The 15,000-nt window shown below is 39.2% G+C and overlaps 2 protein-coding genes across 2 annotated transcripts in view; one reads left to right on the top strand and one right to left on the bottom strand.

Annotated features, from left to right (window-relative positions):
• The window catches only part of dok4 (docking protein 4), a 45,060-nt gene extending 39,443 nt beyond the window's left edge, over positions 1 to 5,617 (bottom strand). Inside the window, exon 1 of the mRNA XM_060864244.1 lies at positions 5,335 to 5,617. The gene's annotated coding sequence lies outside the window, so the exon portion shown is untranslated. The remainder of the gene's footprint in view (positions 1 to 5,334) is intronic.
• Positions 1 to 15,000, top strand: part of tmppe (transmembrane protein with metallophosphoesterase domain) — a 298,028-nt gene that overhangs the window by 250,497 nt on the left and 32,531 nt on the right. The window lies entirely within an intron of this gene.

Raw genomic sequence — 15,000 nt, 5'->3', positions numbered from 1 at the left:
AGCTTGGTTTCCGTTCCGATACACTTCCCAATGCACTTCTCTACAGATTTCCTAAAATACTTCCCAATAACCTTCTCAATAAACTACTAAATATATTTCTCAATACACCTCCCAGTAGAATTCTCGGTATTCGGATCAAACACATTCTGATTCACTTCTTGATTCAGTTCCTGGTAAATTTCCTGACACATATTTCCTAAAACTCTTCACTTCCGGATAAACTTTCCAGTATAAATCCACCTATACTGTAGTTCCTGATAGACAGCTCTATAAACTTTCCAGTAATCTTCCACATACACTTCTTGATGATAAACCTGATACGCTGATGTACTTTCTGAAATACTTCCTTGTATGATTCCCAAATCATTTCCTAAATTTCCTAATACAATTTCTGATACACTTCGCTGGAGGAGAGAAAATAACTCACTACTGCAGAGGCAAGACATGAGGACACACCGTGCACTGTGCATTCTGATAAACACACACACACACACACACACATCATGAAAATCAGTTGGCTTCAGTCAATACAACAGCACACACTTACCACACAGAGCTGACATGGAGCAGTATAGGGAGCTGGATGTATTAGAACTGTATGTGTGTGTGTGTGTGAGTGTGAGTGTGTGTGTGTGTGTGAGTGTGTGTGTCAGGGTGCACAGTGTATGGTGTATGGTGCGTACTAAGTGCTGATGTTAGGATCGTCTTGTGACCTACACATCAAAAGACGGGTGAAGTTACTGACGTGTTATATTTATGTTATCAAAACAAAAGCGGAAGGAGGAAATGAGGTAGAAGTCAAAAGTCAGACACACAGATGGGACAGAGAGAGAGAGAGAGAGAGAGAGAGAGAGAGAGAGAGAGAGAGAGAGAGAGAGAGAGAGAGAGCTATATTAGTATACAGAGGAAGAGAGAGACAGATACAGAAAGACAGATACAGAAAGAAAGAGAATGAGGCACAGAGAGACAGACATCCAAAAACAAAGATATAGAGAGTCAAAGACAGAGACACAGAGAAAGTAATAAAAAGAGCAGAGAGACAGACAGATGGACAGAGACAGAAACAGACAGACAGACAGACACTCAGAGTTCTGGATAAACTCACTCAGGTTTGCTAGACGCCATATCGGCAAACCAGTCTGTAATTTACGGAGGTGGAATGTAGCATTCAGTCACGGGTGCAAATTACAGACCGTTCATCTCTCTCTCTCTCTCTCTCTCTCTCTCTCTCTCTCTCTCTTTTGTCTTTCTTATGTATCTTTCTCAGAACGAGCCAGCTAAGCAGCTCCAGCTTTATTCCCACACCACACTCGGCTGTTCTGACAGACACACACACACACACACACACACACACACACACACACACACACACACACAGTTAATCATTTTATACCTATGAATCAAAGCAGGACAGACCGGATTAAAAAAAGACAATGCAGTCAGACGCATAATTGCAGGAAATAAAATAAAACATTTTGATGACTAATTCGTCTAGCTTCCTTCGCCCTTCCCTCACACCGTCTCATTGTCTCACTGTCTCACTCTCTCCTGTCTCACTCTCATTAAGCACACTTCCATCTTCCTGTGCATGCCTACAGTCTTGCACGCCTGCACGAGTGAGCACGTCTAAAAGCTGTCACTAAACTATATTCATTCTCCTCCCTGTGCAGACGACGTGCTTCAGCCATGTCTCAATTATTCCCTTAATAATTACACACTACACACACACACGTTACATACACACTACACACACACACACACATGCTGCACATTTAGGTCTTCCTTTTTTTTTTACTGTGAATGGACACAGCATTGTTTGTTCATTTGTTCCCTTTATTCCTCCTATCAAGCAGACATGTGTTTTTGACCTCAATCAATTCAGAGACGGAAGAGAGACAGTGAAAGACAGACAGAGAGAGAGAGAGGGAGAGAGAGAGAGAGAGTGAGAGAGAGAGAGAGAGAGAGACAGTGAGAGAGAGAGAGAGAGAGAGAGAGAGAGAGAGAGAGACAGTGAGAGAGAGAGACAGTGAGAGAGAGACAGTGAGAGAGAGAGAGAGACAGAGAGAGAGAGAGAGAGAGAGAGAGAGAGAGAGAGAGAGAGAGAGAGAGTGAGAGAGAGAGAGAGAGAGAGAGAGAGAGAGAGACAGTGAGAGAGAGAGAGAGAGAGAGAGAGAGAGAGAGAGAGAGAGAGACAGTGAGAGAGAGAGACAGTGAGAGAGAGACAGTGAGAGAGAGAGAGAGACAGAGAGAGAGAGAGAGACAGTGAGAGAGAGAGAGAGAGAGAGAGAGAGAGAGAGAGAGAGAGAGAGAGACAGTGAGAGAGAGAGACAGTGAGAGAGAGACAGTGAGAGAGAGAGAGACAGTGAGAGAGAGAGAGAGAGAGAGAGAGAGAGAGAGAGAGAGAGAGAGAGAGAGAGAGAGAGACAGTGAGAGAGAGAGAGAGAGAGAGAGAGAGAGAGAGAAAGAGAGAGAGTCCATCACACTGACTGTAAGACAGAGGATCAGAGGATGCTTTGATCGACAGTCAGAACGAACCGAAAAGAGTGAGAGTTTCATACCATTACACCTGGCAGTGAGTGATGGGGAAAAAAGAGTGATGGAGGATTCACAAATTTAGGGTTTTGTTGTTCTTTGTTGTTGTTGTTTTCCTTTTTTCCCCCCACAGCGCTCTTCACCCTGGACATCAAGAGCTAGCCAAAAAATCCTGCTAAGATGTGCAGTATGATTAAATAAAGAGGCAAAACAGATGATAAATAAGTGCACAACCTTTCATGTGACGCTCTCCATCTCCCTGAGGAACCAGACTCGGACGTTCACTTCTCCTTCCTCCGTCTCGTGTGTGTTATTGTTATATTACACAAGGCTTTGTTGTACAGTAAGTGACAAAGAAAAACCCTTAGCCATGTTTATTAGCCACTTAACGAAGCTGTTTACAGACAGACAAAAGCAGACTGTTTCTCATCCTGTCGTTTATTAGACACTGATAGATGTTTTCACATCACTGACACGAAGCTCAGGATGGTTGAGGTGAAAAGGGCAGACGTGAACGTAAAGCCTGCTACCACACCTTAATACACTTATGTTTTACTTTTGCTCCTCATAGCAGATTTCTGTTGAAATGAAATGCATTCGAATATGTAAATGAGGCAGGAAGTCATTCAGTGTTTGCTCATTTGCATATAATCAAATCACTGTTCTTTTATTCAATAGTTTAAGAACCATAATCAATGTTTTTTATATTTAACACGTGACCAAACACGTCAACATATTTTCACATAAGAGTGTTACGTTCTGGGTTTCAGAAGAATCTCTTCCTCATTGAACGGCAAACGCATGACATAATAAGAACAGAAAATAAACATCTTAATAACCAACAAAAACACAGGGAATCGTTACATCATCTAGAGAAATGTGTGTGCGTTTGTTTGTGCATTTGGTAGCATCGTGACGTCATACATCGTTATGACGTGTCAGACAGGGAGCTTAAAGCTTAAAGCTACCTGTCAGGGGTTTAAAGCTACCTGTCAGGGGTTTAAAGCTACCTGTCCGGGGTTTAAAGCTATCTGTCAGGGGTTTAAAGCTATCTGTCCTGGGTTTAAAGCTACCTGTCAGGGGTTTAAAGCTACCTGTCAGGGGTTTAAAGCTACCTGTCAGGGGTATAAAGCTACCTGTCAGGGGTTTAAAGCTACCTGTCAGGGGTTTAAAGCTACCTGTCAGGGGTTTAAAGCTACCTGTCCGGGGTTTAAAGCTACCTGTCCGGGGTTTAAAGCTACCTGTCAGGGGTTTAAAGCTACCTGTCAGGGGTTTAAAGCTACCTGTCCGGGGTTTAAAGCTACCTGTCCGGGGTTTAAAGCTACCTGTCCGGGGTTTAAAGCTACCTGTCCGGGGTTTAAAGCTACCTGTCAGGGGTTTAAAGCTATCTGTCCTTGGTTTAAAGCTACCTGTCCGGGGTTTAAAGCTACCTGTCAGGGGTATAAAGCTACCTGTCAGGGGTTTAAAGCTACCTGTCAGGGGTTTAAAGCTACCTGTCAGGGGTTTAAAGCTATCTGTCCTGGGTTTAAAGCTACCTGTCAGGGGTATAAAGCTACCTGTCAGGGGTTTAAAGCTACCTGTCAGGGGTTTAAAGCTACCTGTCCGGGGTTTAAAGCTACCTGTCAGGGGTTTAAAGCTATCTGTCCTGGGTTTAAAGCTACCTGTCAGGGGTTTAAAGCTACCTGTCCGGGGTTTAAAGCTACCTGTCAGGGGTTTAAAGCTACCTGTCAGGGGTTTAAAGCTACCTGTCAGGGGTTTAAAGCTACCTGTCAGGGGTTTAAAGCTACCTGTCCGGGGTTTAAAGCTACCTGTCAGGGGTTTAAAGCTACCTGTCTGGGGTTTAAAGCTACCTGTCAGGGGTTTAAAGCTACCTGTCCGGGGTTTAAAGCTACCTGTCCGGGGTTTAAAGCTACCTGTCCGGGGTTTAAAGCTACCTGTCCGGGGTTTAAAGCTACCTGTCAGGGGTTTAAAGCTATCTGTCCTTGGTTTAAAGCTACCTGTCAGGGGTATAAAGCTACCTGTCAGGGGTTTAAAGCTACCTGTCAGGGGTTTAAAGCTACCTGTCAGGGGTTTAAAGCTACCTGTCAGGGGTTTAAAGCTACCTGTCCGGGGTTTAAAGCTACCTGTCCGGGGTTTAAAGCTACCTGTCAGGGGTTTAAAGCTACCTGTCAGGGGTTTAAAGCTATCTGTCAGGGGTTTAAAGCTACCTGTCCGGGGTTTAAAGCTACCTGTCCGGGGTTTAAAGCTACCTGTCAGGGGTATAAAGCTACCTGTCAGGGGTTTAAAGCTACCTGTCAGGGGTTTAAAGCTACCTGTCAGGGGTTTAAAGCTACCTGTCCGGGGTTTAAAGCTACCTGTCCGGGGTTTAAAGCTATCTGTCAGGGGTTTAAAGCTACCTGTCCGGGGTTTAAAGCTACCTGTCCGGGGTTTAAAGCTACCTGTCCGGGGTTTAAAGCTACCTGTCCGGGGTTTAAAGCTACCTGTCAGGGGTTTAAAGCTACCTGTCAGGGGTTTAAAGCTATCTGTCAGGGGTTTAAAGCTATCTGTCCCTGGCTTGATGACGTCGAACAGAAAATCACACCGATGTGGCTAAGAGCAGAGCTCTTGTGGCTCGTGTTCAGGCTCAGCTTTATGTTCAGCCTTCAGTCTTGTTCATGCGTAAAAACGCGTCAGCGCTTAATGAAGAGGTTATGACCTGCATATGCATAAAGCTATAACACACACACACACACACACACACACACACACACACACACACACACACACACACACACACACGCGAACGTATTTTGATTTTCTTACCTTGAAGATGATGATGATGATGATGATGATGATGATGAAGGTGTGGAGATGCGCTGCGGTGACGCTCCGATAAAACCAAAGGAAACACGGAGTCGGTCCGAGACAGAAAGGAAGGCGATGTATCTCAGGTGTAAAGGTGTGTTTCAGGCTGCTTCAGTAATCCTCACACCGCGCAGGTGAATAAACACACACACACGCGCACACACACAGCTTAGATGTCAGGAACACACACACACGCACACACACTGGACTGGACTGAAGCTCCGAGCTGCGCGTCCTCACACAGCGGCTCCTCGCTGTACCGTAATATTCCGAGAAAACAGCGCACTAGGAAAAAAAAACCTTCTGCTCTGGAGTTTCTACCGTCTGTCACATGTACTGCGTGATAGCAAATAACAAACCCCCATCACCATGTTAGCCAGATCCTTCTTATAATAATAATAATAATAATAATAATAATAATAATAATAATAATAATAATAATAATAATACAATAAGAATTATTAGAATAAAATACAATACTAAATATTATAATAAAATACAATAAGAATTATTAGAATAAAATACAATATTATTAATAAATATAAGAATAATAATAAATGATGATGATAATAATAAAATAAAAAAAATAATAGAAAATAATAATAATAATAAATACTACTACTACTACTACTACTAAGAAAATATAATAATAATAATAATAATAATAATAATAATAATAATAATAATAATAAAATACAATAAGAATGATTAGAATAAAATACAATACTAAATATTATAATAAAATACAATAAGAATTATTAGAATAAAATACAATATTATTAATAAATATAAGAATAATAATAAATGATGATAATAATAAAATAAAAAAAATAATAGAAAATAATAATAATAATAAATACTACTACTACTACTACTACTACTAAGAAAATATAATAATAATAATAATAATAATAATAATAAAATACAATAAGAATGATTAGAATAAAATACAATACTAAATATTATAATAAAATACAATAAGAATTATTAGAATAAAATACAATATTATTAATAAATATAAGAATAATAATAAATGATGATAATAATAAAATAAAAAAAATAATAGAAAATAATAATAATAATAAATACTACTACTACTACTACTACTAAGAAAATATAATAATAATAATAATAATAATAATAATAATAATAATAATAAATACTACTACTAATAAAAATAACAATAAATTATAGACCTACATTTTTTAGATGATCTCTAAAAACACAATAATGACATAACACTGCTCCAGTATTAAACAGCCTATTAAATCACCGATGGATGAAGCAATGCAGATGTCTGAGACCACATTACAATCTGAGGGAAAAAAAGGAAATAAAGAAAAGAAATATTTTACACAACGAAAGTCAGTGTTCACAGCCTTGAATATTTGCTTAATTGAAATTTTTTTTAACAATTTCCAAATCATAAAAACTTCAATCAATCAATCATTCATTCATTCATTCATTCATTCATCTTCTACCGCTTATCTGAACTACCTCGGGTCACGGGGAGCCTGTGCCTATCTCAGGCGTCATTGGGCACCAAGGCAGGATACACCCTGGACGGAGTGCCAACCCATCGCAGGGCACACACACACACACTCATTCACTCACACAATCACACACTAGGGACAATTTTCCAGAGATGCCAATCAACCTACCATGCATGTCTTTGGACCGGGGGAGGAAACCGGAGTACCCGGAGGAAACCCCTGAGGCACGGGGAGAACATGCAAACTCCACACACACAAGGTGGAGGCGGGAATCGAACCCCGACCCTGGAGGTGTGAGGCGAACGTGCTAACCACTAAGCCACCGTGCCCCCATCAATCAATCAATAAATCAATAAATAAATAGATAAATAGGAGCAATCTGTAATAATCTGTTCTGATATTTAGAGCTCTGACATTATACCATAACAAAAAAACAAACAAACAAAAAAAAAAAAGAACATTGTTGGTGCTTCATTTAATTAATTGATTAGACTGCAAGATTTGTGCCTGATACAAAAAAGACTAAAGCTAATTCTACATCAGAGTTTGTATCTCTTCAGCATTTCTCCTGACCTTCATGCAGTGACTCAGTTTCTGATGTCACAAGTCTTTACACCTGATTTACATCTGTTTAATTCCAACCAGTGAGCTGATGTCCCAAAGGACTAAAGGAAAATATCTCTCACTAAATTTATATGAATTTACATGAACAGATGTGTGACTCTAAAGACTGAGTGGTGGCTCTTCCAGCGCTGAAAATTGTAAGCTGTTGATCTGATCAGAGGGGGGCACGGTGGCTTAGTGGTTAGCACGTTCGCCTCACACCTCCAGGGTCGGGGTTCGATTCCCGCCTCCACCTTGTGTGTGTGGAGTTTGCATGTTCTCCCTGTGCCTCGGGGGTTTCCTCCGGGTACTCCGGTTTCCTCCCCCGGTCCAAAGACATGCATGGTAGGTTGATTGGCATCTCTGGAAAATTGTCCCTAGTGTGTGATTGCGTGAGTGAATGAGAGTGTGTGTGTGCCCTGTGATGGGTTGGCACTCCGTCCAGGGTGTATCCTGCCTTGATGCCCGATGATGCCTGAGATAGGCACAGGCTCCCCGTGACCCGAGGTAGTTCGGATAAGCGGTAGAGAATGAATGAATGAATGAATGATCTGATCAGAAGATTGTGAGATCAAACCCCAGCACTTCCAGCTGCTCAGCTTCATGGCGTCTTCTCTGAGATCTCTTCTTGTCTCTTTTTATGAATCTTGTTTTGAAAATAAAAACACATGCACTACGTGTGTAAATCCTTTACATTTTCATCTTTATTTAAACATTATAGAATTTTTAACATCAGTGACTCTTTTTGTGTGGTGTTTGTGTGAGACTCTGTGTAGTGTTTTTGTGTGACTCAGTGTGTGGTGTATGTGTGTGTGACTCTTTGTGTTTGTATGCGAAGTGTTTGTGTGTGTAGTGTTTGTGTGTGTAGTGTTTGTGTTTGTAGTGTTTGTGCAAAGTGTTTGTGTGTAGTGTTTGTGTGAAGTATTTGTGTGTGTAGTGTTTGTGTTTGTAGTGTTTGTGTTTGTGTGTAGTGTTTGTGTTTGTAGTGTTTGTGTTTGTAGTGTTTGTGTGTAGTGTTTGTGTGTAGTGTTTGTGTGTAGTGTTTGTGTTTGTAGTGTTTGTGCAAAGTGTTTGTGTGTAGTTTGTGTGTAGTGTTTGTGTGTGTAGTATTTGTGTGTCGTTTGTGTGTGTAGTGTTTGTGTGTAGTTTGTGTGTGTAGTGTTTGTGTGTAGTTTGTGTGTAGTGTTTGTGTGTCATTTGTGTGTGTAGTGTTTGTGTGTAGTTTGTGTGTGTAGTGTTTGTGTGTAGTGTTTGTGTGTAGTTTGTGTTTAGTGTTTGTGTGCAGTGTTTGTGTGTGTAGTGTTTGTGTATATTATTTGTGTGTAGTTTGTGTGTGCAGTTTGTGTGTAGTGTTTGTGTGTAGTGTTTGTGTGTAGTTTATGGGTGTAGTGTTTGTGTGCCGTGACAGTAAACCTTCCTCTCCTGCTAGTAGAATGTGGACGTTATTAACTGCTAATAAAATATTTAATAGAATCATTTTGTGTTTTTGTTTTGTTTTATTTTGAGACCCTCAAACCTCTTCCTGTTCCTGAAAAGCTGGACTGGACGCTGCACTCGTGCTTTAAATGGTGACTGTAGACATTAGATTGCATGTGAAGTGGTGAGTAGGTGATGAACTCCAGCAGGAGTGATGGATCATCAGAGCTTTACGCTGACTTTGCTACTGCTGATGCTAGAAGTTTTCTGGTCTGGTACAACTGGAGTGAACAAGGCCGTGTCCTCCTCATCTGTCACAGCTGCAGCGCATCATCACTCATCTCCTGAATGAGACAAATGCCGGACGACCTGTTGGGAAAACACTGGGAAATTGCCAAAGGAAGGAGATTTTAAAAATCCTATAAAACCTGCCTTACAGAAAAGGAAGAAGTTCACACAATAACAACACCAACATTAGCAGCAGCAACAACAACAACAACATCAGCAGCAGCAATAAAAGCAACAACAAAAACATCATCATCAGCAACATCATCATCAACATCATCAACAGCAACAGCATAAAAACATACATAAAAATATCAACAACATCATCAACATAAAAACAACATCAACAACATCAACAACATAAAAACAACAACCTCAACATCAACATAAAAACATCACCATCAACATAAAAACATCAACAACATAAAAACAGAACCATCAACATAAAAACAACACCAACAACAACAAAATCAACATCAACAACATAAAAAACATCAACATAAACAACATAAAAACATCAATATAATCAACATAAAAACATCACCATCAACATAAAAACATCAACCTCAACATCATCAACATAAAAACATCACCATCAACATAAAAACAACACCATCAACATAAAAACATCAAACTCAACATCATCAACATAAAAACATCAACCTCAACATCATCAACATAAAAACATCACCATCAACATAAAAACATCAACCTCAACATCATCAACATAAAAACATCACCATCAACATAAAAACAACACCATCAACATAAAAACATCAAACTCAACATCATCAACATAAAAACATCAACCTCAACATCATCAACATAAAAACATCACCATCAACATAAAAACATCAACCTCAACATCATCAACATAAAAACATCAACCTCAACATCATCAACATAAAAACATCACCATCAACATAAAAACATCAACCTCAACATCATCAACATAAAAACATCAACCTCAACATCATCAACATAAAAACAACAAACTCAACATCATCAACATAAAAACAACAACCTCAACATCATCAACATAAAAACATCAACCTCAACATCATCAACATAAAAACAACAACCTCAACATCATCAACATAAAAACAACAACCTCAACATCATCAACATAAAAACATCACCATCAACATAAAAACATCAACCTCAGCATCATCAACATAAAAACATCACCATCAACATAAAAACATCAACCTCAACATCATCAACATAAAAACAACAACCTCAACATCATCAACATAAAAACAGAACCATCAACATAAAAACAACACCAACAACATCATCAACATAAAAACATCACTGTCAACATAAAAACAACACCAACAACAACAAAATCAACATCAACAACATAAAAACATCAACATAAACAACATAAAAACATCAATATAATCAACATAAAAACATCACCATCAACATAAAAACAACACCAACAACATAAAAACATCAACCTCAACATCATCATCATAAAAACATCAACCTCAACATCATCAACATAAAAACATCACCATCAACATAAAAACATCAACCTCAACATCATCATCATAAAAACAACACCAACAACATCATCAACATAAAAACATCAACCTCAACATCATCAACATAAAAACATCACCATCAACATAGAAACAACATCAACAACATAGAAACAACATCAACAACAACATGAAAACATCATCATCAACAACATCAACAACAACAAAATCAACATCAACAACAACAAAATCAACATCAACAACATAAAAACATCACCATCAACATAAAAACAACAAAACCATCAACATAAAAACATCACCATCGACATAAAAACAACACCAACAACATTATCATCATAAAAACATCAACCTCAACATCATCAACATAAAAACATCACCATCAACATAAAAACAACATCAACAACAACATAAAAACATCAACAACAACATCATCAACATAAAAACATCAACAGCAACAACAACATATTCAGCATCACCAATAACATCAGCAACATCAACATCAAAACAACATCAACATCATCAACAATATCAACAACATAAAAACAACATCATCAACATCAACAACATAAAAACAACAACAACATCAACAGCAACAACAACAACATCATCGGCATCATCGGCAACATCAATAACATCATCAAAATCAAAACAACATAAAAAACAACAACAAAAAACATCACTAACATAATCAACAACAAAAACAACATCAACAACATAAATACAACAACAACATCAATATCAACAACAACAACTTTAACATCATCAACATTAACATCTAATGATGAGTTTCAGTCTCCAGCTCTGTGTACCAGTTAGGGGTGAAGCTGGAAGTTCTCCACATCTTCAGGACAGACGAGTTTACACTTCTACTTTGTCTTATAAACTTGAGGAGAGACAATAAAGAGAGTCTGGTGAGGAAACTGTTTATAGCTGAGAGAACAGAAGAAACAACAGGAAGTCACTCGCTTTACTAAGTATTAAATGTAACTATAAACAGTTAAAAAATAAAATCATTCTCATTGCTGGTTAAAGTGAGGAAGACTTCAGAAAGACTTCAGCACGTGCTGTAGTAGGAAAACAATCAACTTCAGCATGGTGACATTAACAGAGTTACTGAATAACACACACAGTTTTCTCCAGAGTGAAGCAGGAGATAATATGTAGTAATGATCATATTCTGTTCGGGATGGATGGATGGATGGATGGATGGATGGATGGAAACGAATGTGCTGTAGGATGATAGAGAGAAGGAGGAGAGTGAAGCAGTGAGGAGGAATTTCTCTGGAGGGAGATCAGAGCCGCACTGCAGATTAACAGCATGTGATAATGCAGAGAGTGAGACAGCGATGGACAAGAGACAAACACGGGGGCAAGCAATGACAGACAGCACACACACACACACACACACACACACACACACCATGTGAGGACCTCCCATAGACAATCATCAGTGTAGATAATTAACACTACACTGAAATCTGACTGTAACTCTTAGGCTGCGTCTCAATCAACACACTGCACACTGGGACACTGAGGACTCGTTTTCCTCATCGGTCACTAAAAAACCCCAAAAAAAGACAAGATATATATATTTTGTTAGTTTAATCACAGCGTCTCGGTCGTTATTCCCAGCAGGATCTTGGATTTTTTTAAATCAATAAACACTTAAAAGTCAATAGACTCAAACAATCTGTATACAGAACGTCAAGTAAAGTTAACATCCGTTATGCTTAAATAATGAATCATTAGAGACCTACAACAACACTATCAAGGTACTTAGGATTCTACATGAAGTCATTTCCAGTAAGAGAACATAGTGAGTCGGTTTTTGTGGTGAATTGTGGGTTTTTTATGGAGTTTTTAGTTCCAGTGCACTACAAAGATTGTGTGATTGTGATGTCTTGAGCCCTTAAAATGTCTGACTCCCTGATCAGTGACCTGACTGGTGAACAAGGGAGCGGATTGAAACGCAGCCGTAACCTCAGTCATCTGTAAACTCTCTAACAAGATAACAAGATACAGTACACACCACACACACACACACACACACACACACACACACACACACATTCTTTATTATCTTGTTTACCTTTCAAACAGTCTTCTTTACCTTCTTTCACTTTGATCTGTTTCTGGATAAAATCCTGCTTTTTTTTTTTTTGTCCTTTTAATTTTGGACTCTTGACTTGTTCTATCGTTACAGCACACCTCGATGTTTCATGACCATTTTCTTCCCGTATAAAAGCTTCTTTGCTTTTACAGACATAAACCTCGTTATCTTTGACGAGCTAAATAATATCACGGATAACTGAAATCATAATCGGCATAAAATCCAAAAAAGCTCGCGGTTTGCGAAATCGTTTACAGGCAGCGTCTCAGTGAGGAAGCAATTTTCATATAAGAATTTTTTATTTAATCTTCATCCAAAGGAACAAAAGGCGGCTGTTTCGGCTCGCAATACTGCAGCGGCAGCTCGCTAATTTCATCAAACTGCAACACAGAGGGGTTTCTTTCTGCTTCGCTTTCTTGAAATCGAGCCAAAGGAGGAGTAATTTGATGGAGAATCGGCTTTTTAGGCATTGCTGGGTTTTATCGGCTGTCTGGGGAGGAGAATTTGATACGATGCAGAGATTCGGAGGCTTTAGCACGATCCCGAGCTTGAGCAAATATATTTTTAATTATATTTAATGGAACAACAACAAAAAAAGAGTTATTTAACTTATTGTTAGTATAAACATAAATATACACACAGTTTAGTTTAATTATCACAGAAACTAGCTGACTCATTCTGCACTCATCCTGTCTTTGTCCAATTAAACACTCTCTAGTATGTACAAGCTCCGCCCCCAGGCCGTGTCTTTCTCTACAGAAGCAGCTCGAATAAATGCTGTTGTAGAAGTGTTCAGAGTTTATGACTGTTGAGGGTTTTACATCAGTCGTGATGGCCAGAAATCCTCCACAGACCTGAACTCAAACAACTCTCAGACTCCTCATCAACTCTGCTTCATATTTATAGCTCAGATGTGTTTAGATCAGACGAGGGTGTATCGTGATGTACCCCAAACAGCTATTGGCTGTTTTGTAAATTAATCAACACGCCCTCGCCATCGCTTCCTGTTTCAGAAGGAAATCAGTGAATCAGATCCCAGCGCCCAGAGATGTTTAATTGTTTGTTACTTTAAATCTCCAGAGAGACAGAAAGGTCATGAGCAGCCAGAAAGATAAGCAGGATAAATAAATAAATTCAGGATAAAAACAAGATAAACACGGTGATTTGCAGAAGCCATTATCGTTTAGCTTTTGCCTCCAAACAATAATCAATCAACTCTGTGAACGTTTCCAACCCTGGAACGTGCAGAAACTCACATATGGAGACAGGAGTGTGTGCTTGCAGCGCTGCGAATGTGTAAGATCACCGAGTAATTTACTGAAATTACCAAGCTGCATCAAGGAAGGAAACATTGCCAAGAGCTCTGATGCAAATGAGGGAAGAATGGAACGGGATCAATAGAGAAGAAAAACCTCCCTGCTGCTCGCTAAATTATCTGGGAATGCTTCGCTCATTTATTGCCAGATGGTTAATGTTTTTATTTCAGTTGTCACGCTGTTTAGAAATGTCGATGTGCACCTTGAAGTCACAACCTTCACACACACACACACACACACACACACACACACACACACACACACACACTCACACACAAACACAAACCCAGTCACAAAGGAGTCAGGATTTTCCAAAAGCTCGGCTCTGTGTGTGTGTGTGTGTGTGTGTGTGTGTGTGTGTGTGTGTGTGTGTGTGGCGTTGTCGAGCTGATCTCTCAGTGTATCAGTGAGCTAGCACATTTCTCCTCCATGATACGAGCATCTATTATCTGTACGAGTGATGGATGAGAGCAGCAAGACAGAGAAAGCAACTCCTGCAGTTTTATGTATTAAACTTCTCTCGGCTGCTGTGCAATAGATCTTCCACTTTCTCGCTAATGGGCTGAAAAACAGTACGTTGTTGTTCTCAATGGCAACACTCACGCAAAGATTAAAACTCATCTGCATACAGATTTCAAGATGCAAAATAAAGCTTTGGTCTTTCTTTCTTTTTTTTTTCTCTCTCCTTTCATAAACAACACAGCCGGAAGGCTGGAAAGGGTTCGGAGGAGGAAGGAAAAAAAGATTTTTTAAAAATTCTATATATTGCCGAGATTTTTCTCTTGGATTATGTGGGATAATAAAACAGTCATCGCTCATTAGCCACTGCTCCAGTCTCTCTACAGGCTTTACACACTCCTGAAGGCTTTCTAGAGTGTGTGTGTGTGTGTGTG

The sequence above is a fragment of the Tachysurus vachellii genome, chromosome 1 (assembly GCF_030014155.1).
Source record: "Tachysurus vachellii isolate PV-2020 chromosome 1, HZAU_Pvac_v1, whole genome shotgun sequence".
Lineage (NCBI taxonomy): Eukaryota > Metazoa > Chordata > Actinopteri > Siluriformes > Bagridae > Tachysurus > Tachysurus vachellii.
Note: the sequence above shows the minus strand (reverse complement) of the source record. Positions and strands in the feature narration are given on the sequence as shown.